Source organism: Procambarus clarkii, chromosome 13 (assembly GCF_040958095.1).
Source record: "Procambarus clarkii isolate CNS0578487 chromosome 13, FALCON_Pclarkii_2.0, whole genome shotgun sequence".
Classification (NCBI taxonomy): domain Eukaryota; kingdom Metazoa; phylum Arthropoda; class Malacostraca; order Decapoda; family Cambaridae; genus Procambarus; species Procambarus clarkii.
In genome coordinates this window covers 16878808-16905813 of record NC_091162.1, presented here as the reverse complement: position 1 = coordinate 16905813, position 27006 = coordinate 16878808, and the positions used below count along the sequence as shown (strand labels likewise).

Sequence of the window (27006 nt, the reverse complement as noted above, 5' to 3'; positions counted from 1 at the left end):
GCACATGAGACTGCTGTTCAAACTCGAGAGGCAGGCGGGGGTGGGGAGAAAGGCCCTAGCATGGATAAGGAACTACCTAACAGGAAGGAGCCAAAGAGTTACAGTAAGGGGCGAGAAGTCGGACTGGCGAACAGTAACGAGCAGAGTACCTCAAGGATCGGTGCTGGGACCAATTCTATTTCTAATATAAGTTAACGACATTTTTACAGGAGTAGAGTCCTACATGTCAATGTTCGCGGATGACGCAAAGTTGATGAGAAGAGTTGTGACAGATGAGGATTGTAGGATCCTCCAAGAGGACTTGAACAGGTTGCAGAGATGGTCAGAGAAATGGCTACTGGAGTTCAACACGAGCAAATGTAAAGTTATAGAAATGGGACTAGGTGATAGGAGACAAAAGGGACACTACACAATGAAGGGGAACTGCCTACCTGTGACGACCCGAGAAAGAGACCTGGGCGTGGACGTAACACCTAATCTATCTCCTGAGGCACATATAAATAGGATAACGACAGCAGCGTACTCTACACTGGCAAAAGTTAGGACATCATTCAGAAACCTAAGTAAGGAGGCATTTAGGGCACTTTACACTGCCTATGTGAGGCCAGTCTTAGAGTATGACGTCTCATCATGGAGTCCCCATCTGAAGAAGCACATAAGGAAACTGGAAAAGGTTCAGAAGTTTGCAACGAGACTCGTCCCAGAGTTACGAGGGATGGGGTATGAAGAGCGCCTGAAGGAACTGTGCCTTACGACACTAGAAAGAAGAAGGGAGAGGGGGGGGGATATGATAGGAACGTATAAAATACTCAGGGGGATAGACAGAGTGGACATAGACGAAATGTTCACACGGAATAGTAACAGAACGAGGGGACATGGGTGGAAGCTGGAAACTCAAATGAGTCACAGAGATGTTAGGAAGTTTTCTTTTAGCGTGAGAGCAGTGGAAAAATGGAATGCACTTAAGGAGCAGGTTGTGGAAGCAAACTCTATTCACAATTTTAAAACTAGGTATGACGTGAGTAAACTAGGACGTGAGAAAGGCTGTTGGCCCGGACGGTATCTCACCATGGGTATTGAAAGAGTGTGCAGGAGCGCTCTGCTTGCCACTCTCCATAGGGTATAGTAGGTCACACTAGAAAGTACTTTTTCAGTGTCAGAGTTGTTGACTATTGGAATGCAGTGATGTGGTGGAGGCTGACTTCATACACAGTTTCAAGTGTAGATATGATAGAGCCCAGTAGGCTCAGGAACCTGTACACCTGTTGATTGACCGCTCGCCAGCAGTCATAAGTATGGAGACCGTGCAAGTGGTTGGGTACGGTTCCTTTCCCTTCTGTCTCATCCCCGAATCCTTATCCTGATCCCTTCCCAGTGTTATAGAGTTGTAATGGCTTGGCGCTTTCCCCTGATACTTCCCATTCCCACTCCCCCCCCCCCCCCTACCCCTCCACCCCCTTCTCACCCCTCCACCCCCCCTGCTCTCCCTCCCCCGAAAAAAACCCCGACCACCAAGCTTATTTAAAAAACCTATATAAGTATATAATATGTGGAAATAACTTTTAATATATGTGGAAGCATCGGAGTGTGTATGTATATATATATATATATATATGAATGCTACACAGTATTCATCTATAGACATCCATATATATGTTGAAATACATGTGAAGAACCTCTCACACACTCACAGCTCCCTGACAAGAGGGAGCAAGCTTAGCTTAGCTGCCAACACCCCCACACATTGTGTCAGCAAGGCGGACAGTCCGCCCACTATCATAACTCTCTCTGTATTTCCCACTTCTAAACTTTCCTTCACCTTAGCCTCTCCATCCTCCTTACTCCCCCCCCACCCCCCCAAAAAAACCCACTGAACACTATATTTTGGACATAATATCTCGATCATTTTTTTTTTTGGTCGTTAAGTTTTGGACATATTTTGGGGGGGGGTCATTTCTTTTGTTTTTTTCAAAGAGAACCCGAGCCACTTCTAGCAACAGCCTGTTGGACCAAGTTATTACAAGTCGGGGAGCTGGAGAACTCTGGGAACCCTCTTCAGGTACGAGTCCCCTCGTCAGGTACCGTTCGCTTCGAAATACTCTTATGAAGTAGAAGGAAAAGTTACAGGAAACTTATATACTGTACTTTTCAGTATTACATCAGATAGGCTGAACAGTTACATATGTATTTCACATGCCCCGAATTTCTGAGTGTGCTTCTTTAACCTGGCTACGGTAGTATGATCCCTCGTGGACCACTTATTGGGTCCACCCCGGACCATATCCGGTCCACCCGGACCATTCCCGGTCCACCCGGACCATACCCGGCCCACCCGGACAATTCCCTGTCCACATGGACCATTCCCGGTCCACATGGATCATTCTCGGTCCACATGGACCATTCCCGATCCACATGGACCATTCCCGGCCCACCCGGACCATTCCCGGTTCACCCGGACCATTCCCGGTCCACTCGGACCATTCCCGGTCCACATAACTTAGTATTAACGTCTTAACCCCTAACCTATTCAGCCTTTAAGAAGTGATTCTAGTACCTCAGGCCTTGAATCACGTGATGTGACCACCCTCCCCCCCCCCATCCCCCCCCTGCGTGACGCAGATGTCACGGTCACCTCCCTCACCTGGACGTGACCTGACCCCTCCGTGGCCACTCTGAACCTGACACGGAAGTGTGATCACGGATCTTGAAACGCTTGCAAGTCTTGCAGGATCCTGCAAGATTCGACCCATGACAATGCCATGCTTCGGATGTGATGTTTGAGATGATGTTGGTAATGATGTTTTGTGGTGATGGGTACTGGCCTAGTTGTTCTTGCGGGGGCTCGAGCTTCAGCTCTTTGTTCCTGCCTCTCAACTTTTAGTCCATTGGGGTGAATCTGCTGGTCAACAAGCCTGTTGTGTCTGCACTTGAAGCTGTGTGTGTGTGTGTGTGTGTGTGTGTACTCACCTATATGTACTCACCTATATGTGCTTGCAGGATCGAGCATTGACTCTTGGATCCCGCCTTTCTAGCTGTATCGGTTGTTCTAGCAATGACTCCTGTCCCATTTCCCTATCATACCTAGTTTTAAAAGTATGAATAGTATTTGCTTCCACAACCTGTTCCCCAAGTGCATTCCATTTTTCTACTATCCTATTATCCTATTTATATGTGCCTCAGGAGATAGATTAGGTGTTACGTCCACCCCCAGGTCTCTTTCACGCGTAGGCTGTTCCCCTTCATTGTGTACTGTCCCTTTGGTCTCCTGTCACCTGATCCCATTTCCATAACTTTACATTTACTGGTGTTAAACTCCAGTAGCCATTTCTCTGACCATCTCTGCAGCCTGTTTAAGTCCTCTTGGAGGATCCTACAATCCTCGTCTGTCACAACTCTTCTCATTAATTTTGCGTCATCTGCAAACATCGACATGTATGATTCCACTCCTGTAAACATATCATTTACGTAAATTAGAAAGAGGATTGGTCCCAGCACCGATCCTTGAGGTACTCCACTGTGTGTGTGTGTGTGTGTGTGTGTGTGTGTGTGTGTGTGTGTGTGTGTGTGTGTGTGTGTGTGTGTGTGTGTGTGTGTGTGTGTGTGTACTCACCTAGTTGTTTCTGCAGGATCGAGCATTGACTCTTGGATCCCGCCTTTCGAGCATCGGTTGTTTACAGCAATGACTCCTGTCCCATTTCCCTATCATACCTGGTTTTAAAATTATGAATAGTATTTGCTTCCACAACCTGTTCCTGAAGTGCATTCCATTTTCCCACTACTCTCACGCTAAAAGAAAACTTCCTAACATCTCTGTGACTCATCTGAGTTTCAAGCTTCCATCCATGTCCCCTCGTTCTGTTACTATTCCGTGTGAACATTTCGTCTATGTCCACTCTGTCAATCCCTCTGAGTATCTTATACGTTCCTATCATGTCCCCCCTCTCCCTTCTTCTTTCTAGTGTCGTAAGGCACAGTTCCCTCAGGCGCTCTTCATACCCCATCCCTCGTAGCTCTGGGACGAGTCTCGTTGCAAACCTCTGAACCTTTTCCAGTTTCATTATATGCTTCTTCAGATGGGGACTCCATGATGAGGCGGCATACTCTAAGACTGGCCTCACATAGGCAGTGTAAAGTGCCCTAAATGCCTCCTTACTTAGGTTTCTGAATGATGTCCTAACTTTTGCCAGTGTAGAGTACGCTGCTGTCGTTATCCTATTTATATGTGCCTCAGGAGATAGATTAGGTGTTACGTCCACCCCCAGGTCTCTTTCACGCGTCGTTACAGGTAGGCTGTTCCCCTTCATTGTGTACTGTCCCTTTGGTCTCCTATCTCCTAGTCCCATTTCCATAACTTTACATTTGCTCGTGTTGAATTCCAGTAGCCATTTCTCTGACCATCTCTGCAACCTGTTCAGGTCCTCTTGGAGGATCCTGCAATCCTCATCTGTCACAACTCTTCTCATCAACTTTGCGTCATCCGCAAACATCGACATGTAGGACTCTACGCCTGTAAACATGTCGTTAACATATTCAAGAAATAGAATGTGTATGTGTGTGTATGTGTGTGTGTGTGTGTGTGTGTGTGTATGTGTGTGGTGGTGCTGCTGCTGGTGCTGGAAGGTGTTGGGGAAGGGTGGGGGTTGGGGGGGGGAGGTGCAGGAACCCCACACCATGCAAGCCATCACAGTGGTGTGGATCAATGGTAGAAAATAACTAGGGGGGGGGTTACACAGGTAAACAGTAGTAGGAGGGAGAAGAAGAGGCTAAATAACGCCAATGAGGAGATTAATTAAGGAAGGGAAAACAAGGGAATTAGAGGGAAGAGGAGAAACAAGATAGTAAAGGATTAACTCAAATGAGAAGGTTGTGGTTGGCAGGGATTGGGGGGGGAGGGATTGGAGGGGGGAGGATGATTGGCAGATTGCTGGTATCCCGCTGGCTAATTTATGAGTAGCAGTGAGGGGAGTGTGAGGCAGGTGTGGTGAGGCAGGTGTGGTGAGGCAGGTGTGGTGAGGCAGGTGTGGTGAGGCAGGTGTGTGAGGCAGGTGTGGTGAGGCAGGTGTGGTGAGGCAGGTGTGGTGAGGCAGGTGTGTGAAACAGCAATAAGTACAGCACAACAACAAATCCCATAATAAGAATATTCTTCACTACACGAAATTCCCCTCCCCCCCCCCCCCTCCCTTTCACCCACCCCCTCATTCACAAATGCCAATTCTTGATGTAATACCCCCCTCCCCTCCCCCCCCCCCCACACACACACACTTCCCTGAGTCCCTTAAGACACCAAAACTCCCCCTCCCCCACCCTCATCTCACCCCCCTCCCCCCCCCCTATCTCAGAAACAGCTCCGCGTTCCCTCTTCTTCAGCGACCAGTGAATCAAACTCGGTTTAACTCTCCCATTTCACCGAATTCCCAAAGAGGACTGGAGCGCGACGTGAGCGCTAAGCCTCCCGCGTTGATAATGAATAAAATTTGAGGGCGGGAGATGAACACGTCGACAGAGGCCGAGGATAATGGCGGTTCCCTGCAACCTGAAATATATACCACTGGCCTTTTTGAGGGAGAGAGGGAGAGTGAGAGAGAGATTTGTATCTGTATACCAGTTGATTTCAGAAGCGGGACCAAAGAGTCGAAGCTCAACCCCCCTCTGAGCACACCTAGGGGAGTGCTCACAGTGGTCGAGACACACACACACACACACACACACACACACACACACACACACACACACACACACACACACACACACACACACACACACACACACACACACACACACACATACACAGTTTCAAGTGTAGATATGATAGAGCCCAATAGGTTCAGGAACCTGTACACCTGTTGATTGACGGTTGAGAGGCGGGACCAGAGAGCCAGAGCTCAACCCCCGCAAACACAACTAGATGAGTACACACACACACACACACACACACACACACACACACACACACACACACACACACACACACACACACACACACACACACACACACACACACACATACACACATACACACACACACACACACACACACACACACACACACACACACACACACACACACACACACACACACACACACACACACACACACACACACACGAGGGACACATACTGTAGTGAGAGTGCTCGGACAAAAATGAGGCCAAGACAAAAGAGGGGATAAATAAGGAAAAGAGCTTTCGGTCTTAATATAGAGCAGGTGATTGGCTCGGGCACTTGCTAGCCAGTGCCACCGACAACCAGCTTGGGGGGGGGGGGGGGTTGATCGTTTACACTCTGCTACTAAGAAAACCGGTTGTTTATCACGCGGCGACATGACTCCTACTGTACTGAGACTCTTACTGTACTGAGACTCTGGCGAGAGTGAGAGTTTGGTGAGAGTGGGACTCTGGTGAGAGTGAGAGTCTGGTGAGAGTGAGAGCAGTATATAGGCCTCAGAAGGCCTATGTATTGCTCACACGAGGCGTCTTGAAGGTATCACGTTATCTCACTTCTTGTTAAGTTACGTGGTAATGTGATCCATACGTCAACTGTTGACGGATCAGGGTTGGTAAGTGGATGATTTGAGGGTGAGGGAGGTGGACAGGGTGAGGGAGGTAGATAGGGTGAGGGAGGTAGATAGGGTGAGGGCAGTAGACAGGGTGAGGGAGGTAGACAACGGTGAGGGGAGGTAGATAAGGGTGAGGGACGTAGATAACGATGAGGGAGGTAGACAGCGGTGAAGGAGGTAGATAAGGGTGAGGAAGGTAGACAGGATGAAAAAGGTAGACAGGGTGAGGAAGGTAGACAGGTAGAGGAAGGTAGACAGGTACTATTTGCGACAAAAACCACCACCTAAACTAAGAGACTAATCTACCCAGAACAGATTAAAGCACTCTTACCCTTCTAACCTTAAAGAAGAGAAGGTAGCATCAGGGGGACACAATCACGAGATACAAAATACCGAGAGGAATGAACACCCGTTGGACGTGGTGGGGGGCAGCTTCTTTACATTAAGAGAAAAAACAACAACACAGTCCATATAGGTAGAAGCCGACGCGCATAGTCAAAAGAAGAGAAACCTCAAGATAGGTAATCACTGCTAGGTAGTGACTAGTAGGTAAGGATTGATCTGACGAGGGTGACGAGTTTGTGAGCATGTGGGTGTTGATGGGGAGGGGGGGGGGTTGTTGTGGGTGGTTGTAGGGGGGTGGGTGGGGGGGGGGGGAGGGGGAGGGGGGGACAAGGGGACATGTCGCAGCCTGGGGTCACCGTCGGTGGCGGTGAATGTTTGAGGCCAGGTCACTGCCGGACACGCCTCCTGACCCCCCCTTCCCCTGACCCCCCCCCTTCCCCTGACCCCCCCCCCCCTTCCCCTGACCCCTTCACTGACCCCTTGACACTACATCTACTAGTACAGGGTAATGTCTGGGGTCTCTCTCTCTCTCTCTCTCTCTCTCTCTCTCTCTCTCTCTCTCTCTCTCTCTCTCTCTCTCTCTCTCTCTCTCTCTCTCTCTCTCTCTCTCTCTCAAATAAGAGAGAGAGTACAAGAGGTGATACAGGTTGTGTCGTCTCCAAGTGTGTAACCTTGGCAACCCGCCTCCAGCATCCCGGCACAACCCCTCCAGCCTCTCTCTCTCTTCTCCTGGCTCTCAACCTCTCACATCCTTCCGTCACCCATGTCTCTCCCCCTCTCTCATCTCCCCCTCACTCATCTCCCCCTCTCATCTCCCCCCTCTCTCATCTTCCCCCTCACTCATCTTCCCCTTACTCATCTCCCCTCCACTCATCTCCCCCTCTCTCATCTCCCCCTCTCTCATCTCCCCCTCTCTCATCTCTCATATCATTCTTCCATGGCATCTCTCACACTTGACATGATACTCCTGAAACTGTGTGTGAGTAGGGGCTGGTCCCAAACCTGCACACAGAAATAACATCACATGAGACCAGAAGACATGGCAGGATGTGCAGAATACCCCCGTTGAAAAACAGAGGTGCAATTGGGAATCTGAGAGAGAACTCTATCAACATCAGAGGCCCGAGACTGTTCAACACGCTTCCACTACACATAAGGGGCATAACTGGCCGACCCCTCACAGTGTTCAAGAGAGAATTGAATAAGCACCTCCAAAGGATACCTGATCAACCAGGCTGTGACTCATACGTCAGGCTGCGAGCAGCCGCGTCCAACAGCCTGGTTGATCAGTCCGACAACCAGGAGGCCTGGTCGACGACCGGGCCGCGGGGACGCTAAGCCCCGGAAGCACCTCAAGGTAAGGAGTATGGCACTCTGAGGTTCTGTAACTATGGCACTCTGAAGCTCTGTAACTATGGCACCCTGAAGCTCTGTAACTATGGCACCTTGAAGCTGTGTAACTATGGCACCCTGAAGCTCTGTAACTATGGCACCCCGAAGCTCTGTAACTATGGCACCCTGAAGCTCAGTAACTATGGCACCTTGAAGCTGTGTAACTATGGCACCCTGAAGCTCTGTAACTATGGCACCAAGAAGCTCTGTAACTATGGCACCCTGAAGCTCTGTAACTATGGCACCACGAAGCTCTGTAACTATGGCACCACGAAGCTCTGTAACTATGGCACCTTGAAGCTGTGTAACTATGGCACCCTGAAGCTCTGTAACTATGGCACCATGAAGCTCTGTAACTATGGCACCAGGAAGCTTTGTAACTATGGCACCAGGAAGCTCTGTAACTATGGCACCCTGAAGCTCTGTAAGTATGGCACCCCGAAGCTCTGTAACTATGGCACTCTGAAGCTCTGTAACTATGGCACCATGAAGCTCTGTAACTATGGCACCCCGAAGCTCTGTAACTATGGCACCAGGAAGTTGAACGTACCGGTAACATCCTTACAAATAGGCCTTCGAAATTCTGTTTCCACCATAAACATGGAACATTAAATTCCAGTATACCTGGAGTATACCTGGAGTATACCTAGGGTATACCTGGAGCGGGTTCTGGAAGCTCTTCTCCCCCCTAAGCCGGGCCTAGAGGGCCGTGATTACTTAGCGACATACCTTTAAAATCGTCCTTTGTTCAATTCATTGTTAGTATAACATTTTAATGACATTGACCTTCTCAAGGATGGTTGACCTTACCATTCACATTCTCTAGGACCATTGACCTTACCATTCACATTCTCTAGGACCATTGACCTTACCATTCACATTCTCTAGGACCATGGACCTTACCATTCACATTCCCAAGGACCATTGACCTTACCATTCACATTCTCTAGGACCATTGACCTTACCATTCACATTCTCTAGGACCATTGACCTTACCATTCACATTCCCAAGGACCATTGACCTTACCATTCACATTCTCTAGGACCATTGACCTTACCATTCACATTCCCAAGGACCATTGACCTTACCATTCACATTCTCTAGGACCATTGACCTTACCATTCACATTCTCTAGGACCATTGACCTTACCATTCACATTCTCTAGGACCATTGACCTTACCATTCACATTCCCAAGGACCATTGACCTTACCATTCACATTCCCAAGGACCATTGACCTTACCATTCACATTCTCTAGGACCATTGACCTTACCATTCACATTCTCTAGGACCATTGACCTTACCATTCACATTCCCAAGGACCATTGACCTTACCATTCACATTCTCTAGGACCATTGACCTTACCATTCACATTCTCTAGGACCATTGACCTTACCATTCACATTCTCTAGGACCATTGACCTTACCATTCACATTCTCTAGGACCATTGACCTTACCATTCACATTCTCTAGGACCATTGACCTTACCATTCACATTCTCTAGGACCATTGACCTTACCATTCACATTCTCTAGGACCATTGACCTTACCATTCACATTCTCTAGGACCATTGACCTTACCATTCACATTCCCAAGGACCATTGACCTTACCATTCACATTCTCTAGGACCATTGACCTTACCATTCACATTCTCTAGGACCATTGACCTCACCATTCACATTCCCAAGGACCATTGACCTTACCATTCACATTCCCAAGGACCATTGACCTTACCATTCACATTCCCAAGGACCATTGACAGGTCCACCAAATAGAACCAAAATCCTCCCGCCCGTTCCCGTTCCTAAATTCATTTCATACCCCCCAAAAAAAAGTTTATGTTGAAAGGTCAACTATACGGACGCTAATTTAGCGTGTGTTAAATCCATATTAACCACCAGCATAAATAATGCGGTAACTACAGGAATCTCCTTCCCTCCCCCCCCCCTCCCTCTCATATTTCATATTTAATAAATGATAACCTAGGAACCCTATTTTTTTTGGGGGGGGGGAGGAGCGTGAAAACATATTATTTTGTATTTGGGCATTTTGGTAACTTAACAACGGCATTTCTAACATCTTAACATCGTTTTTCTGGGTTTTTTTTAACATATTCACGCAATCTCTGATATCTTGATGATCAAGCTGATGTAGTCTTATCTTAACCAATTTTGTTTATATCGTCAGTTCCCGCCCTCAAAAAAATATATCCATGGAACGTATTGCATTTAAATATGAACGACATCTCTAAAGTTCGTTAGATTAGCATTCAAAAATGCTAATCATATATAGATCATGATATATATCCCTTCCACATATATATGAAGGCATCATATATCCCTTCCACTTGTTGCATAGACAAGGAAAAGGGATGGAAATGATGAGAAAAGGGTAATGAAGGATAGGAGCTGGGATAGGGCAGGGCGTAGAGGAACGATGTCCCCCTGGACCACCGGGGATCGAACGCCGATCTGCAAGAAGTGAGCTCCTTAGCTGTGTGCCGACCTTTCCAAATCAAAATAAAAATTTTAAAATAATAATTGACCACTCCACCGACTAATCAGTCCGATCAGAGACCGGGCCGCGGGGCTATTGATTCCCGGAACCAACACAAGGACGTCCACTCACGTGTCTTCATGTTCCACGAGGGTTAAATATCGTGGTATTGAGTCCCAAGTGACGGAGGAGGAAGAGGTGTGTGAGGCGCTCACGTGGATTAAGATCTCACAGCTGATCAAAGTGTGGCTCCCCCCTCCTTGAGGTGCTTCCGGGGCTTAGCGTCCCCGCGGCCCGGTCGTCGACCAGGCCTCCCTCTACGTCACTCTGTAAACAAACCCAACCTATCCTAACCTATCCTAACCCAACCTTATGTCAAACGAACATAATCGATGATATGCCATGTGATAGGGCATCGCACCAGGTATGTGAGGTGACTATAGGACGTCGTAATGTGGCCGGTGCGGGTGTGTCAGGTCGCTGGACAGGTGACAGTCACGAGTCACAAAGGGGGAGTTAGGTTAGGTTAGGTTAGGTTAGGTTAGGTTAGGTTAGGAGACACTTGGAGGCTTCGAGAAAGAGGTTAGGAAGGACGAGCGGCTCAAAGGAACTCCTTTGGGACTCACAGGAGTAACGGTGACTTACAGGAGCAAGTATATTGACTCACAGGACGAAAGAGGGACCCGAATACGGCGGAAAAAGGGAGGAAAGGAGAGAGGAATGAGGGGAAGGAGGGAGGGAGGGAGGGACAGGGGAATGAAGGGGAAGGAAGGAGGGAGGGACGGGGGAATGGAGGGAAGGAGGCAAGTGGGGAGGAAGTTTACTGGAGCAGATTGTGTTATGATGGTGGAGGCGGGTTGCTAAGGTTACCTGTTGAGGTGGTGGCACTGGGGGCACTGGTGTGACTGGCACTGGGGGCACTGGTGGCACTGGTGTGACTGGCAGTGGTGGCACTGGTGTAACTGGCACTGGTGGCACTGGTGTGACTGGCAGTGGTGGCACTGGTGTGACTCTGGCAGTGGTGGCACTGGTGTAACTGGCAGTGGTGGCACTGGTGTAACTGACACTGGGGGTGAATGATTCTAGCATAAATCTTCTCTACATTCTTATTGTTCTTCATTACTTAAGAAGAAAGTTGAACAAAAAATAACTCCCCGAAAGTTTAGCCCGTAGTGTACTTACCTGGCACAGGAGCGGGGCTGTGACTCTCTGTCACCCAACACTGATTGATGATTGATGAAGATTAAGCCACCCAAGAGGTGGCACGGGCATGAATAGCCCGTAAGTGGTGGCCCTTTCGAGCCATTACCAGTATCAAAAGATGATACTGGAGATCTGTGGAGGCGCAACTGCACCCTGCGTGACGGGAGATGTCTCCCGGACCAAGTGGTGACCAAATGGTGGTCACCCAACAGTGATTGATGAAGATTAACCCATCACAAGAGGTGGCACGGGCATGAATAGCCCGTAAGCCACCCAAGAGGTTGTTGTTGTTGTTTTAGATTTAGCTACTCAGAACGAAGTGTCCATGTAGCACGGTCTATGGTGAGCCCGTAAGAAAACACCCAAGAGATTGATTGATAACGATTAAGCCTCCTAAGAGGGGGCACGGGCACGAATAGCCCGTAACACCGAAGAGGTGTTCACCGCATATATATACCATGAAGGGTGGGGTAAAAGATGGCGACCATTTGGTCACCATTTGGTCCGGGAGACATCTCCCGTCATGCAGGGTGCAGTCGCACCTCCACAGATCTCCAGTATCAGCTCTTGATACTTGTAATGGCTCGAAAGGGCCACCACTTACGGGCTATTCATGCCCGTGCCACCTTTTGGGTGGCTTAATCTTCATCAATCAATCAATCGGGTAAAAGATTTATGGGAGACATCTCCCGTCACGCAGGGTGCAGTCGCACCTCCACAGATCTCCAGTATCATCTATTTGATACTGGTAATGGCTCAAAAGGGCCACCACTTACGGGCTATTCATGCCCGTGCCACCTTTTGGGTGGCTTAATCTTCATCAATCAATCAGGAAAAAGATGACGCGTGGGCCAATAGGCCTCTGTAGTTCATTAATTCTTCTGTGTATTGGATATTGTTTTGGTGATGGTAGAATGTTCCTGAATGTGAGTTGGCTCTTATTCATTCGTGGAGATTGTTTGACATGTAGTGCTTCGCCGAGGTCTAATCTTCTACTGTCGTATCTATCAATTATTTCGGTGTCGGTTAGCATCTCTCTGGTGATGACCTGGTTGTGCAGACTGCAGTGTGAAAGACACAACTCCCCTCAGAGTCAATTACATCTGGGAAAGGCAGCTTACCTTCACTCTCCGCTGCAACCCATCCTTTCTGAATTGACAGTACGGTTTAATACTAAGTGTAATAAGTACATATCCTTACTGTTATACATAGTGCATAATTGCACTTATGCGGCTGTTACATTTACCTCCCCATTTATTTTAATCGGTTTCTGTTAATACATTCAGAATTTTAGGATGAAGTTTTCAAGTTCAATTCGCTATACACAAGTTTTAATTATTAGATATTTATTTTTCAGTTTTATTAAACAATAGAGATTTCATACAAAATTACTGTAACGAGTACTATCGATCATAAAGTCCTTATTGACTTAGTCGTAAGACCTGTAGGGGGTGTTGTGGTGGGGGTATGGAGGGGGGGTTGTGGGGGTATGGAAGGGGGGGGGTGTTGTGTGAAGTGCCGGGGAGAGTGCCCCCCCCTCCCCAAACAAAACAACTGGGTATTATCTCCCCAGGAGACCAAACTGTGCCCCCGTGCCCAAGTCAAACAGGGCGCATCCCACACCACCCTTCTTGGGCAAATGCCGGCTCTGTGTTCCTGTGGCATAAGGGCCTTTATGTTGGCCATTTAAGCGGATGTCATAATTTTCAGTGCCAGTTGAGTGCCAGATCTAGAGAGACGCACTTCAGGACGGACTAATGAGGGTCGGATGCCAGGATGGGGGGACAGAGGGAATTGAACCTTAGGTACTAGTTGTTGAAGGGTGGGATTTAGAGCCGAGGTGACGGCAGTAAAGACGCTTGATGGGTGACCACTCTGGGAGCGCCCACGTGGGAGCTTGTGGCCCTCACTCACTTTTACCTGGGACCTTACCTGGGAGGTCGAGGGTCCCACAATTGACCTGGGTAGATCTCTCTTATTTTTTATGTCGTGATCATATCTCCTCTACCTTTCCTCGCAATTCCAATTCGCGACCACCAGAAAGTACCAATATGTAATGATGGACCACCAGAAAGTACCAATGTGTAGTGATGGACCACCAGAAAGTACTAATATGTAGTGATGGACCCCCAGAAAGTACCAATATGTAATGATGGACCACCAGAAAGTACCAATATGTAGTGATGGACCACCAGAAAGTACCAATGTGTAGTGATGGACCACCAGAAAGTTCCAATATGTAGTGATGGATCACCAGAAAGTACCAATATGTAGTGATAGACCACCAGAAAATACCAATATGTAGTGATGGACCACCAGAAAGTACCAATGTGTAGTGATGGACCACCAGAAAGTTCCAATATGTAGTGATGGACCACCAGAAAGTACCAATATATAGTGATGGACCACCAGAAAGTACCAATATGTAGTGATGGACCACCAGAAAGTACCAATATGTAGTGATGGACCACCAAAAAGTACCAATATGTAGTGATGGACCACCAGAAAGTACCAATGTGTAGTGATGGACCACCAGAAAGTTCCAATATGTAGTGATGGACCACCAGAAAGTACCAATGTGTAGTGATGGACCACCAGAAAGTTCCAATATGTAGTGATGGACCACCAGAAAGTACCAATGTGTAGTGATGGACCACCAGAAAGTTCCAATATGTAGTGATGGACCCCCAGAAAGTACCAATATGTAGTGATGGACCACCAGAAAGTACCAATATGTAGTGATGGACCCCCAGAAAGTACCAATATGTAGTGATGGACCCCCAGAAAGTACCAATACATAGTGATGGACCACCAGAACTGCGGCTCACTGCAATGTGTTAAATCATTCTTGGCTCCAAGCACTTCCGTTTCCTTCCGGAAGTTGAGCGAAAGCTTCTTGAAGCTACAACTTCAATGGCGTTCAGGCAGTCCTGGAAAATGCAGGCAAGAATGAAAGTTAATATCTTTTATTTTTAGTGCTGCAGGCTAATAATGTTAGCGGGTGTTCAGGGGAATGCTTCGAGCACGCTCACAGGAACGCACTCACAGTCGCTCGTACACACGCACACACACGCACACGCACACACACGCACGCACACCAGATAAGATAATGCAACACCAACAGCAAGAAATGAGGGGGAACGAACAAACAGGTTAGTTAAATATAGTCACATAACACAAGGTACACAAGAAATGGGGAAGGGGCGGACCTAATGAGATGGAGGAGAGGTATATGTACGCCGAATTTAAAACACCGACGAATACACCTAGAAGTTTATATATATATATATATATATATATATATATATATATATATATATATATATATATATATATATAAATATATATATATAAATATATATATATATATATATATATATATATATATATATATATATATATATATATATATATATATATATATATATATAACAGAATATTTGTTTGAAGAACCTCCGTCCCATCCATAAATCCTTATCCTGACCCCCTTCCCAGTGCTATATAGTCATGGTGGCGGCTTGGCACTTTTCCCCCAGGTAATCCCCTTCCCTTGTCTAAAGGAGGAGGCCAGACGCACATATGAAATATGTCATATATGTCATATGTCAGTCGTGGTCGCTCCAAGTGCCATGCCTGAAGAAAGGTCGGCATCTTAAAATGCCCCGACCCCCGCGATGCTCATCAAGTCTAACATAAAATCATGAGTTGTGAAAATAGTTTTGTCTAAATGTCTACTCCCACCGTTTACCCGCGCAACATGAGACGAGGGGGGTGGAAAGAGAGAGGGAGAGAGGGAGAGAGACCCGGGCTCATCCGGGTTCCCCATCAAGAACAGTATATAAGAGCCGAAGGCAATAAACATTACCTAAAAATCGTGAAAAATAAAAATATTGAATTTTTTTTTTAAATTTACTCAGTAACATCTATTAAAAACAAAACAAACCAAGTGTTCAGTTGCTTGATCAAACATGTTTTTTCTTACACAAGTCATTGGGGCTTCAAGACACTAATCAGTAATTGGCTAAGATCGATACAGGTGCCAATTACTTCGATATGACGGCAGAGAAATTCCTGTATCAATCATTCATTAAGATAGGTAGAGGGAGGAAGGGAGAGGGATGGAAGGGGGAGGAAGGAAGAGGAGAGCTGGGAGGGGAACAGCAGCATATCTGGGACGGTAGAGGGTCTTCTTCACTTAACAATATCTCTCGCAATTAGAAATTCTATGGTAACGTGAAGTATCGCTCGAGACTGTTATGAATGTTTCCTGTAACTGTGCTTGAACATAGTGTAAGACTGTGGTTGAACATATCATAAGACTGTGCTTAAACACAGTGTAAGACTGCGCTTGAACATAGCGTAAGACTGCGCTTGAACATAGTGTAAGACTGCGCTTGTGAACATAGCCTAAGACTGCGCTTGAACGTAGCGTAAGACTGAGCTTGAACTTAGCGTAAGACTGAGCTTGAACATAGCGTAAGACTGTGCTTGAACATAGCGTAAGACTGCGCTTGAACATAGCGTAAGACTGCGCTTGAACATAGTGTAAGACTGCGCTTGAACATAGCGTAAGACTGCGCTTGAACATAGTGTAAGACTGCGCTTGAACATAGCGTAAGACTGCGCTTGAACATAGTGTAAGACTGCGCTTGAACATAGCGTAAGACTGCGCTTGAACATAGCGTAAGACTGCGCTTGTGAACATAGCCTAAGACTGCGCTTGAACGTAGCGTAAGACTGAGCTTGAACTTAGCGTAAGACTGAGCTTGAACATAGCATAAGACTGTGCTTGATCATAGCGTAAGACTGCGCTTGAACATAGCGTAAGACTGCGCATGAACATAGCGTAAGACTGCGCTTGAACATAGCGTAAGACTGCGCTTGAACATAGTGTAAGACTGCGCTTGAACATAGCGTAAGACTGCGCTTGAACATAGTGTAAGACTGCGCTTGAACATAGCGTAAGACTGCGCTTGAACATAGCGTAAGACTGCGCTTGAACATAGCGTAAGACTGCGCTTGAACATATCTTGTAACTGCATTGTTGACCTGAATTCCAATGTAGCCAATAGTTACGACAAAATGACCGAGTGTAGAGATAGTTGGTTGATGGGGTTACCTGGTTGATGGGGTTCTGGGAGTTCTTCTACTCCCCAAGCCCGGCCCGAGGCCAGGCTCGACTTGTGAGAGTTTGGTCCACCAGGCTGTTGCTTGGAGCGGCCCGCAGGGCCACGTACCCACCACAGCCCGGCTGATCCGGAACTTCTCTTAGAAAATCGTCCAGTTTTCTCTTGAAGATGTCCACGGTTGTTCCGGCAATATTTCTTTTGCTCGCTGGGAGGACGTTGAACAACCGCGGACCTCTGATGTTTATACAGTGTTCTCTGATTGTGCCTATGGCACCTCTGCTCTTCACAGGTTCAATCTTGCATTTTCTTCCATACCGTTCACTCCAGTACGTTGTTATTTTACTGTGTAGATTTGGGACCCGACCCTGAGTTAAAGGATGAGAGAGAGAGAGAGAGAGAGAGAGAGAGAGAGAGAGAGAGAGAGAGAGAGAGAGAGAGAGAGAGAGAGAGAGAGAGAGAGAGAGAGAAAGAGAGAGAGAGAGAGAGAGAGAGAGAGAGAGAGAGAGAGAGAGAGAGAGAGAGAGACAGAGAGAGAGAGAGACAGAGAGAGAGAGAGAGAGAGAGAGAGAGAGAGAGAGAGAGAGAGAGAGAGAGAGAGAGAGAGAGAGAGAGAGAGAGAGAGAGAGAGAGAGAGAGAGAGAGAGAGAGAGAGAGAGAGAGAGAGAGAGAGAGAGATAATTAAAGACTATGAGGGGTTGAGGCTGGTGTTGAAGCGTCCACACTGTGACAGTGAGTGAGCGAGGGATTCGAACCACCACCAGGAAATTACAGGACACGCCGATTTTTGCACTCCTGGGTGTGTTCAGGTTGATGGAGCCGGGAATGGTGGTGATGGTGGTGGTTAGGGGGGTGTTGTTGGCGTGTTGGAGGCTGGTGGTGGCGTGGTGGAGTTATTGTTAACTCCAGTTAACAATAACTAGCTAGTTATTGCTAGTTATTGAGAAGACTCTTCCTCCCCACCTCCCCCATCATCCCTCTAGGATTATCACACCTGTGGCTCCTCCCCCTCACTCCTCCCCCTCTCTCCACCCCACTCCCCTCCCCTCATCCTGCGACCCCCCCAATTGAACCCCTGTAACACCCCTCAACATCCCTCCCCTTGCAACAGTGTTGCACTGGCCAACAGTATTATTATTTACATCACTGAAGGTCAAAGTATTTAAGAACCAGTAGTTACTCATTACACCTTCAGCTTGTGTTTGGGGGAGCCTCCTGCCTTATATACTTATATAAGTATATATATATATATATATATATATATATATATATATATATATATATATATATATATATATATATATATACTTATATAAGTATATAAGGTATGTGTTATACCCCTTAGTTACTGGTAACGGGTAAATAACAGTGCTTTGTAGATTGCAACAATCAACAGTGATTTTTGGATTCAACAGGTAATCAGCACTGCCTTGTGGATTCACCAGGGGCCAGATTCACGAAAGAACTTACGCAAACACTTACGAACGTGTACATCTTTCCTCAATCTTTGACGGCTTTGGTTACATATATTAAACAGTTTACAAACATGAAAACTTCCCATTCAACTGTTGTTATTGTTATAAACAGCCTCCTGGTGCTTCGGAGCTCATTAACTGTTTAATAATTGTAAACAAAGCCGCCAAAAATTGAGAAAAGATGTACAGGTTCGAAGGTGTTTGCGTAAGTGCTTTCGTGAATCTGGCCCCAGAGCCTTGTGGGGGTACTGGAGGACACGTGAGCGAGACACGGGTAGAACAAGATGCTTCACGGTGGGATCTGCCCATAAAATTGTTCCTTTTAGGGGGGGTTGGTAGAAATAGCCTAAGCTCCTCTATCCCTTTGACATGTATTTCGTTCTTGTCTCAAGAAACATGCTTGAACTTGTTCCTTGTGTACATGTCATTAGATGTAATAGTTTTTTCCGTGGAATTTGAAGGGCGGGTCATGAAAGTCCAACAAAAAAATTAAAATTGCTACGATAATTCTCACAAATTCGGTACAAAATATTTACTGTCATTTTAATTTACGGCATCTCTATGGAAAAATGTAAACAAATTGAAACCCAGCTAAACCTGTCTGAAGGAGGCGAGGTTCTCCTGAAGGAGGTAAGGAGTCCCCTGAAGGAGGCAAGGAGTCTCCTGAAGGAGGCAAGGTTCCCCTGAAGGAGGCAAGAAGTCTCCTGAAGGAGGCAAGGTGTCCACTGGCAGCCTCCGGACAGAGACTCCCGGGGTGAGACGTTCTTCATCTCCGCGGTAGACACCCAAATGAACACGTCTCATCTAATCCGACTACCTCCATTTACCCCGGCATGCGCCAGGGTCCACCCCCTCTTTTCTTTTTCCATTTCCTCGTTAAGACGACATCTTCCCTCTTTTGGGGAGAGCAGGCGAGATGGAAGGAGGGAGCTAGACCAGTGAGAGGGAGGGAGGGAGGGAAGGAGGGATGGAGGGGGGACCTACTTAATTAGTTTAGTTATGTTTATGTGTGTGTGGTGTGGGTGCATCTCTCTATACACGCCCACACGAACCGCTTTTCAGATCCCTCTCTCAATCTCTTCTCTCCCTCAATCTCCTCTCCTCTCTCCATCAATCTCCTCTCGTACTCACCTAACACTCTTCTACTTGTTCTTCAGGTGAGGTGGGCGCGGTGCCCCGGATTGATAGCTGAGAGGCGGGAGCAAAGAGCTAGAGCTCAACGCCCCCGCAAGCACAACTAGGTGAGTACACACATATATAGAACGATAGAGCTGGATTAACGTCGTAAGAATCAAAGGAAAGAGCAGACGTGAAGTATTTAGAGGGTTAGAGTCACTTGTAATTTCAAGCCGCGTGTGTGTTCACCAGTATAGAGCCACGTGTGTGTTCACCAGTAGAGCCACGTGTGTGTTCACCAGTATAGAGCCACGTGTGTGTTCACCAGTAGAGCCACGTGTGTGTTCACCAGTATAGAGCCACGTGTGTGTTCACCAGTGTAGAGCCACGTGAGTGTTCACCAGTATAGAGCCACGTGTGTGTTCACCAGTGTAGAGCCACGTGTGTGTGTTCATCAGTGTAGAGCCACGTGAGTGTTCACCAGTATAGAGCCATATATGTTCATCAATAACCTCAAACCACATGCGTGTTCACCAGTTACTTTAACACGTTGATAATGAGACGTTCATACCTATACCCTACCCTTAAGCAACTTACCTTAACCTAACCTAACCTTACCTACCCTAACCTAACCTTACTTAACCTAACCTAACCTTACTTACCCAAACCTAACCTTACTTAACCTAACCTAACCTTACTTACCCTAACCTAACCTTACCTACCCTACCCTAACCTGACCTTACCTACCCTAACCTAACCTTACCTACTCTAACCTAACCTTACCTACCCTAACCTAACCTAACCTACCTTAACCTAACCTAACCTACCCTAACCTAACCTTCCCTACCCTAACCAAATTTCCCCTCACCTTGCCTCACCCGAGAGTTCCTGTGTGTTAAATGAGACAAAATACTTTTCAAAAGCTACTCCCTCTCTAAAATAGCCTTTTATTGCTATTTTTTTAATTAGCGTTTTTGGGATGTTTGGGATATGGTATCGTGATTACTTTTGTTCAGAAGTTCCCTGTTCACTCATATTTTTGCCAATTTGTTCCAAAGTGAAGTAGTTTCAGGAATCAGTGTCCCCCGGGGTTAATGGCCTTGGGCTGACGGCCTGGTCGACCAGACTGTTGCACGCTGCAGTTCGCAGTCATTGCATTGTGTGGTTGATTTACCTGACTGTCAGCACTCATTACAGACATGTTATATTACTGTGGTAATAATATATATATATATATATATATATATATATATATATATATATATATATATATATATATATATATACATATATATATATATATATATATATATATATATATATATATATATATATATATATATATATATTATTTACATATTAAGTAAATTATGAAAATGCGCAGATATATATTTTGTAACACATTTATGCGCGGATTTTTTTGTATTAACACATATAGGTACATGTGCATTTGTGCAGCTACCCTAGACTATATGATGGGAAGTACAGTGTGTCAAAAAAGCTAACTAGGTGATGCTAAAAAAATTCCCATCACTCAGGATGGTTAGTCATACAGAGGCATGTGATAAGCGGTCTGCACTGGCAGACTCCGGATGCATTTTTAGGATATCATCAACACAAGATTGAATAAGGTAGCAGTGGTAATAAAAGTCCCCATCTCGCAGGATGGTTAGTCATACAGAGCCATGTGTTTAGTAGCCTGCACTGGCAAATTTTGGGTATACTGTGAGGATATCTTCAAGAAAACGAGAATGAATAAAGTAATTGCAAAGCTCCAGGTACCTCATGCCAACTGGTCTGAAAGGTCTAATAACTGGGCATTCAGTGATGTAGTGTGGGAGATCGTGCCGCAGTTCCTGCTCGCAGAGTTTGCAACTGGAGTGCTCAGGATTGGGAGATCCGTCACCTGTAGCCACCTGCCACAGGTAACGGTAACCCAACCTGAGCATTCAGCATTCTCGGTATACCAACTGGGCATTCGGTGATGTAGTTTGACACTCTACGGACACGACACACCCGCTTTCATCACGGGTCCAGTTCCTACTTCACAAAAATCGCTCATGGTTGCAGGCTGTATTTTTTGAAAACATTAAACTTAGGCCTACCCCGACCAGCCTATGTCCGCCTAGTACCCCACATCATTTTCCTCGACACATTTGGGCGAGTTTAGCCCCAAACGTTAGGCGTCCAACTTTGGACAGACAGACAGACAGACAGACAGACAGACAGACAGACAGACAGACAGACAGACAGACAGACAGACAGACGGACGGACGGACGGACGGACAAACATTCTCTCGTAAAGTACAGATATTTAAAAATAAATGCAAGAGGTTCTGATAAGTTCTACTGTTCTTGTGTGACACTTCAGTTAAGTTATTCTGATTGGTTTCACCTGAAGAGTGAACGGTTGACTACAGACTGCATTCATGATCTGAATTCCACACAATTTTTTTACAGTTGTGGAGAGGACGAGGGGCTGGGGGAGGGGGTGCTGAGAGACACACACGGGAGGGAAGAGGAGTAGACAGAGAGAGAGAGAGAGAGAGAGAGAGAGAGAGAGAGAGAGAGAGAGAGAGAGAGAGAGAGAGAGAGAGAGAGAGAGAGAGAGAGAGAGAGAGAGAGAGAGAGAGAGGGGGAAAATAGGCACAGGGAGGAAGGGGAAGAGAGAGAGAATGGTGGGAACAGGGGGTGGGGGGGGGGGGGAGGGAGAAGACGGAACAATTACCGAAACGTTTGTAATGATAGTGAATATGATAGTGAATATGATAGTGAATAATGATAGTGAATAATGATAGTGAATATGATAGTGCATAATGATAGTGAAGGCGTCTGGGGGAATACAGCAGCCCTCTCACTCTTCTGCAAAGAAGAGAGAATCTTGCCGTCAGGGCTGTATAGTCCCCCCCCCCCCCTGGGGTTGTTGCACACCAACCCCCCCCCCCTGGGGTTGTTGCACACACCCCCTGGGGTTGTTGCACACCCTCCCCTGGGGTTGTTGCACACACCCCTCCCCTGTGGTTGTTGCACCCCCCCTGGGGTTGTTGCACACCAACCCCCCCCTGGGGTTGTTGCACACCCCCCTCCCCTGTGGTTGTTGCACACCCCCCTCCCCTGTGGTTGTTGCACACCCCCCTCCCCTGTGGTTGTTGCACACCCCCCTCCCCTGTGGTTGTTGCACACCCCCTCCCCTGTGGTTGTTGCACACCCCCCTCCCCTGTGGTTGTTGCACACCCCCCTCCCCTGTGGTTGTTGTACACCCCCCTCCCCTGTGGTTGTTGCACACCCCCCTCCCCTGTGGTTGTTGCACACCCCCCTCCCCTGTGGTTGTTGCATACCCCCCCCCCTTGGGGTTGTTGCACCCCCCCCCTCCCCTGTGGTTGTTGTACACCCCCCTCCCCTGTGGTTGTTGCACACCCCCCTCCCCTGTGGTTGTTGTACACCCCCCTCCCCTGTGGTTGTTGCATACCCCCCTCCCCTGTGGTTGTTGCACACCCCCCTCCCCTGTGGTTGTTGCATACCCCCCTCCCCTGTGGTTGTTGTACACCCCCCCCCTTGGGGTTGTTGCACACCCCCCCCCCTTGGGGTTGTTGTACACCCCCTCCCCTGTGGTTGTTGCACACCCCCTCCCCTGTGGTTGTTGCACACCCCCCTCCCCTGTGGTTGTTGTACACCCCTCTCCCCTGTGGTTGTTGCACACCCCCCTCCCCTGTGGTTGTTGTACACCCCCCCCCCTTGGGGTTGTTGCACACCCCCCTCCCCATGTGCTACTACACTTCCCCTCTTGCAATGTCTAGCCTCCAGCTGCATGTTGCGATTTTAGTGAGGAGTTATAGAGCATATTTATCTAGTACTTTGGCTACTTTTTTTAATTATTCTTATTGGTGATGAGAGATGGAGAGGCCGGGGGGGGGGGTAGGGGGGGTCAATATAACCTGAGATATAGCCAGAAGTGGACATGTTTACTGCAATGAGCTGCCCGCTCCATCACGCCGAGCAATTGTTGCAGACTTTGATCTTTATAAAGTGAAGACGTGAGAAATGGCCGCGATGGCGTGCCGGAAGACGTTTGGGGGAGCTGTCTGGCCGCCATTGTTCCTGCCTCTCCCACCTTCACTCGGCCCGTGGCAGACCCCCCCCCCCCTGTGGCCCCCCCCTGTGGCACCCCCCGTGGCACCCCCCGTGGCACCCCCCCCCCCATGGCATACCCCCCATTACCCCACTTTTCCTCTCCCCTCCCCGCCCCTGGCGCGTTTGTTGATGTTCGCGGGAGGGGGCTTCGGCTCTCATTACCTTAACTCGCTCCCCCCTCCCACCCCAACTCTCCCACCCCAACCCTCTATCCGTTGATTTTACCCTGGGCAGACGTGATCTGTGGAGGGTAGGGCAAGGCGGAGGTGGGGGAGGAGGATGGTTGGTTGCCTTGCCCTAGCTAGTAATGGTTCGGATCCAACTTCATCAAATGGTATCTGGTTGATACCTGGTTGATGGGATTCTGGGAGTTCTTCTACTCCCCTGACGTGAGAGTTTGGTCCACCAGGCTGCTGCTTGGAGCGGCCCGCAGGCCCACATATCCACCACAGCCCGGTTGGTTCGGCACTCCTTGGAGAAAACTATCTAGTTTTCTCTTGAAGATGTCCACGGTTGTTCCGGCAATATTTCTTATACTCGCTGGGAGGACGTTGAACAATCGTGGACCTCTGATGTTTATTCAGTGTTCTCTGATTGTGGCTATGGCACCTCTGCTCTTCACTGGTTTTATTCTCCATTTTCTTCCATATCGTTCACTCCAGTACGTTGTTATTTTACTGTGTAGATTTGGGACCTGTCCCTCCAGTATTTTCCACGTGTATATTATTTGATATCTCTCTCTTCTTTCTAGTGAGTACATTTGGAGAGCTTTGAGACGATCCCAATAATTTAGGTGCTTTATCTCGTCTATGTATGCCGTATATGTTCTCTGTACTCCCTCTATTTCAGCAATCTCTCCTGTTCTGAAGGGGGAAGTGAGTACTGAGCAGTACTCAAGACGGGACAACACAAGTGACTTGAAGAGTACAACCATTATGATGGGATCCCTGGATTTGAAAGTTCTCGTAATCCATCCTATGATTTTTCTGGATGACGCAATATTTGCTTGGTTATGCTCCCTAAAAAAATGTTGACCAAACCCCACACTAGAAAGTGAAGGGACGACGACGTTTTGTTCCGTCCTAAACCATTCTCAAGTCGATTGTCAAGCCATTCTCACAATCGACTTGAGAATGGTCCAGGACGGACCGAAACGTCGTCGTCCCTTCTTTTCTAGTGTGTGGTTTGGTCAACATATTTCAGCCACGTTATTGTGACTCCTCGTCTGCATGCTCCCTAAACGTTAGGTCGTCAGACATCATTATTCCCAAATCCTTTACATGTTGCTTTCCTACTATGGGCAAATTTGATTGTGTTTTGTACCCTGTATTTTGTTTAAGGTTCTCATTTTTACCGTATCTGAGTACCTGGAATTTATCACTGTAAAACATCATGTTATTTTCTGCTGCCCAGTCGAAAATTTTATTAATATCTGCTTGTAGTTTTTCAATGTCTTCAACAGAGGTAATTTTCATGCTGAATTTTATGTCATCTGCAAAGGATGATTCGAAGCTGTGTCTTGTATTTGAGTCTATATCTGATATGAGAATAAGGACAAGCAGTGGTGCAAGGACTGTACCTTGAAGTACAGAGCTTTTAACTGCGCTTGGACTAGATTTTATATGTTTGACTGTTATTCTTTGTGTTCTGTTCGACAGAAAACTGAGTATCTAGAGTCCTACTTTACCGGTTATTCCCACTGACCTCATTTTGTGTGCTATCACTCCATGGTCACATTTATCGAATGGCTTAGCGAAATCCGTGTATTCCACATTTGCATTCTGTTTTCCTTCTAATGCCTCAGTGATTTTGTGGTAGTGATCAAGTAGCTATGAGAGGCATGATCTTCCTGCTCTAAATCCATGCTGGCCTGGGTTGTGGAGGACATTGGTTTCCATGAAACTAGTGACCTGACTTCTGATCACTCTCTCAAATACTTTTATTATGTCGGACGTTAGTGCAACTGGTCTATAATTTTTTGCCAATGCTTTGCTCTCTCTCTTGTGTAGAGGAGCTATGTCTGCTGCTTTAAGCGCATCTGGTATCTCCCCCGTGTCCAAGCTCTTCCTCCACACTATACTGAGTGCCTGTGCTACTGGGACTTTGCATTTCTTTATAAATATTGAATTCCATGAGTCTGGACCCGGGGCTGAGTGCATGGGCATATTGTCAATTTCTCTTTCAAAATCTGCCACGCTCGTGTTGATATCAGTTATATTTACAGGTGTTTGGATATCACGCATAAAGTTGTCCGAATCTTCCACTTTCATGCTGTGTATCGGAGTGCTAAACATGTCCTCATACTGCTTTTTTAGGATTTCATTAATTTCTTTGTCATCCTCAGTGTATGAACCTTCACTTATACGAATAGGTCCAATACTGTACACCAGTACTGGTGACCCGGGGTTTTGTCCAATGGGTGTTTCTCTGGCCTGGGGGGCGTGGTCTGGCCTGGGGGGGGCGTGGTCTGGCCTGGGGGGCGTGGTCTGGCCTGGGGGGGCGTGGTCTGGCATGGGGGCGTGGTCTGGCCTGGGGGAGGCGTGGTCTGGCCTGGGGGGGGCGTGGTCTGGCCTGAGGGAGGCGTGGTCTGGCCTGGGGGGGGCGTGGTCTGGCCTGGGGGGGGGGCGTGGTCTGGCCTGGGGGGGGCGTGGTCTGGCCTGGGGGGAGGCGTGGTCTGGCCTGGGGGGCGTGGTCTGGCCTGGGGGGGGGCGTGGTCTGGCCTGGGGGGCGTGGTCTGGCCTGGGGGGCGTGGTCTGGCCTGGGGGGCGTGGTCTGGCCTGGGGGGCGTGGTCTGGCCTGGGGGCGTGGTCTGGCCTGGGACCACTCTTAAGAGTTCCCTCTGACCCCATAGCAGCTCAGGTAATGCCCCATCGACCTGCCCCCGACACTCATTACCTCACTCTCCTCGTTAACCCTGACTCTCCTCGTTAACCCTGACTCTCCTCGTTAACCCTGACTCTCCTCGTTAACCCTGACTCTCCTCGTTAACCTGACTCTCCTCGTTGACCCTGACTCTCCTCGTTAACCCTGACTCTCCTCGTTAACCCTGACTCCTCGTTAACCCTGACTCTCGTCGTTAACCTGACTCTCCTCGTTAACCCTGACTCCTCGTTAACCCTGATTCTCCTCGTTAACCTGACTCTCCTCGTTAACCCTGACT

General features: G+C 47.7%; 1 protein-coding gene across 16 annotated transcripts in view; it reads left to right on the top strand.

Annotated features, from left to right (window-relative positions):
* Window positions 1–27006, top strand: part of Mef2 (myocyte enhancer factor 2) — a 653808-nt gene that overhangs the window by 338234 nt on the left and 288568 nt on the right. The window lies entirely within an intron of this gene.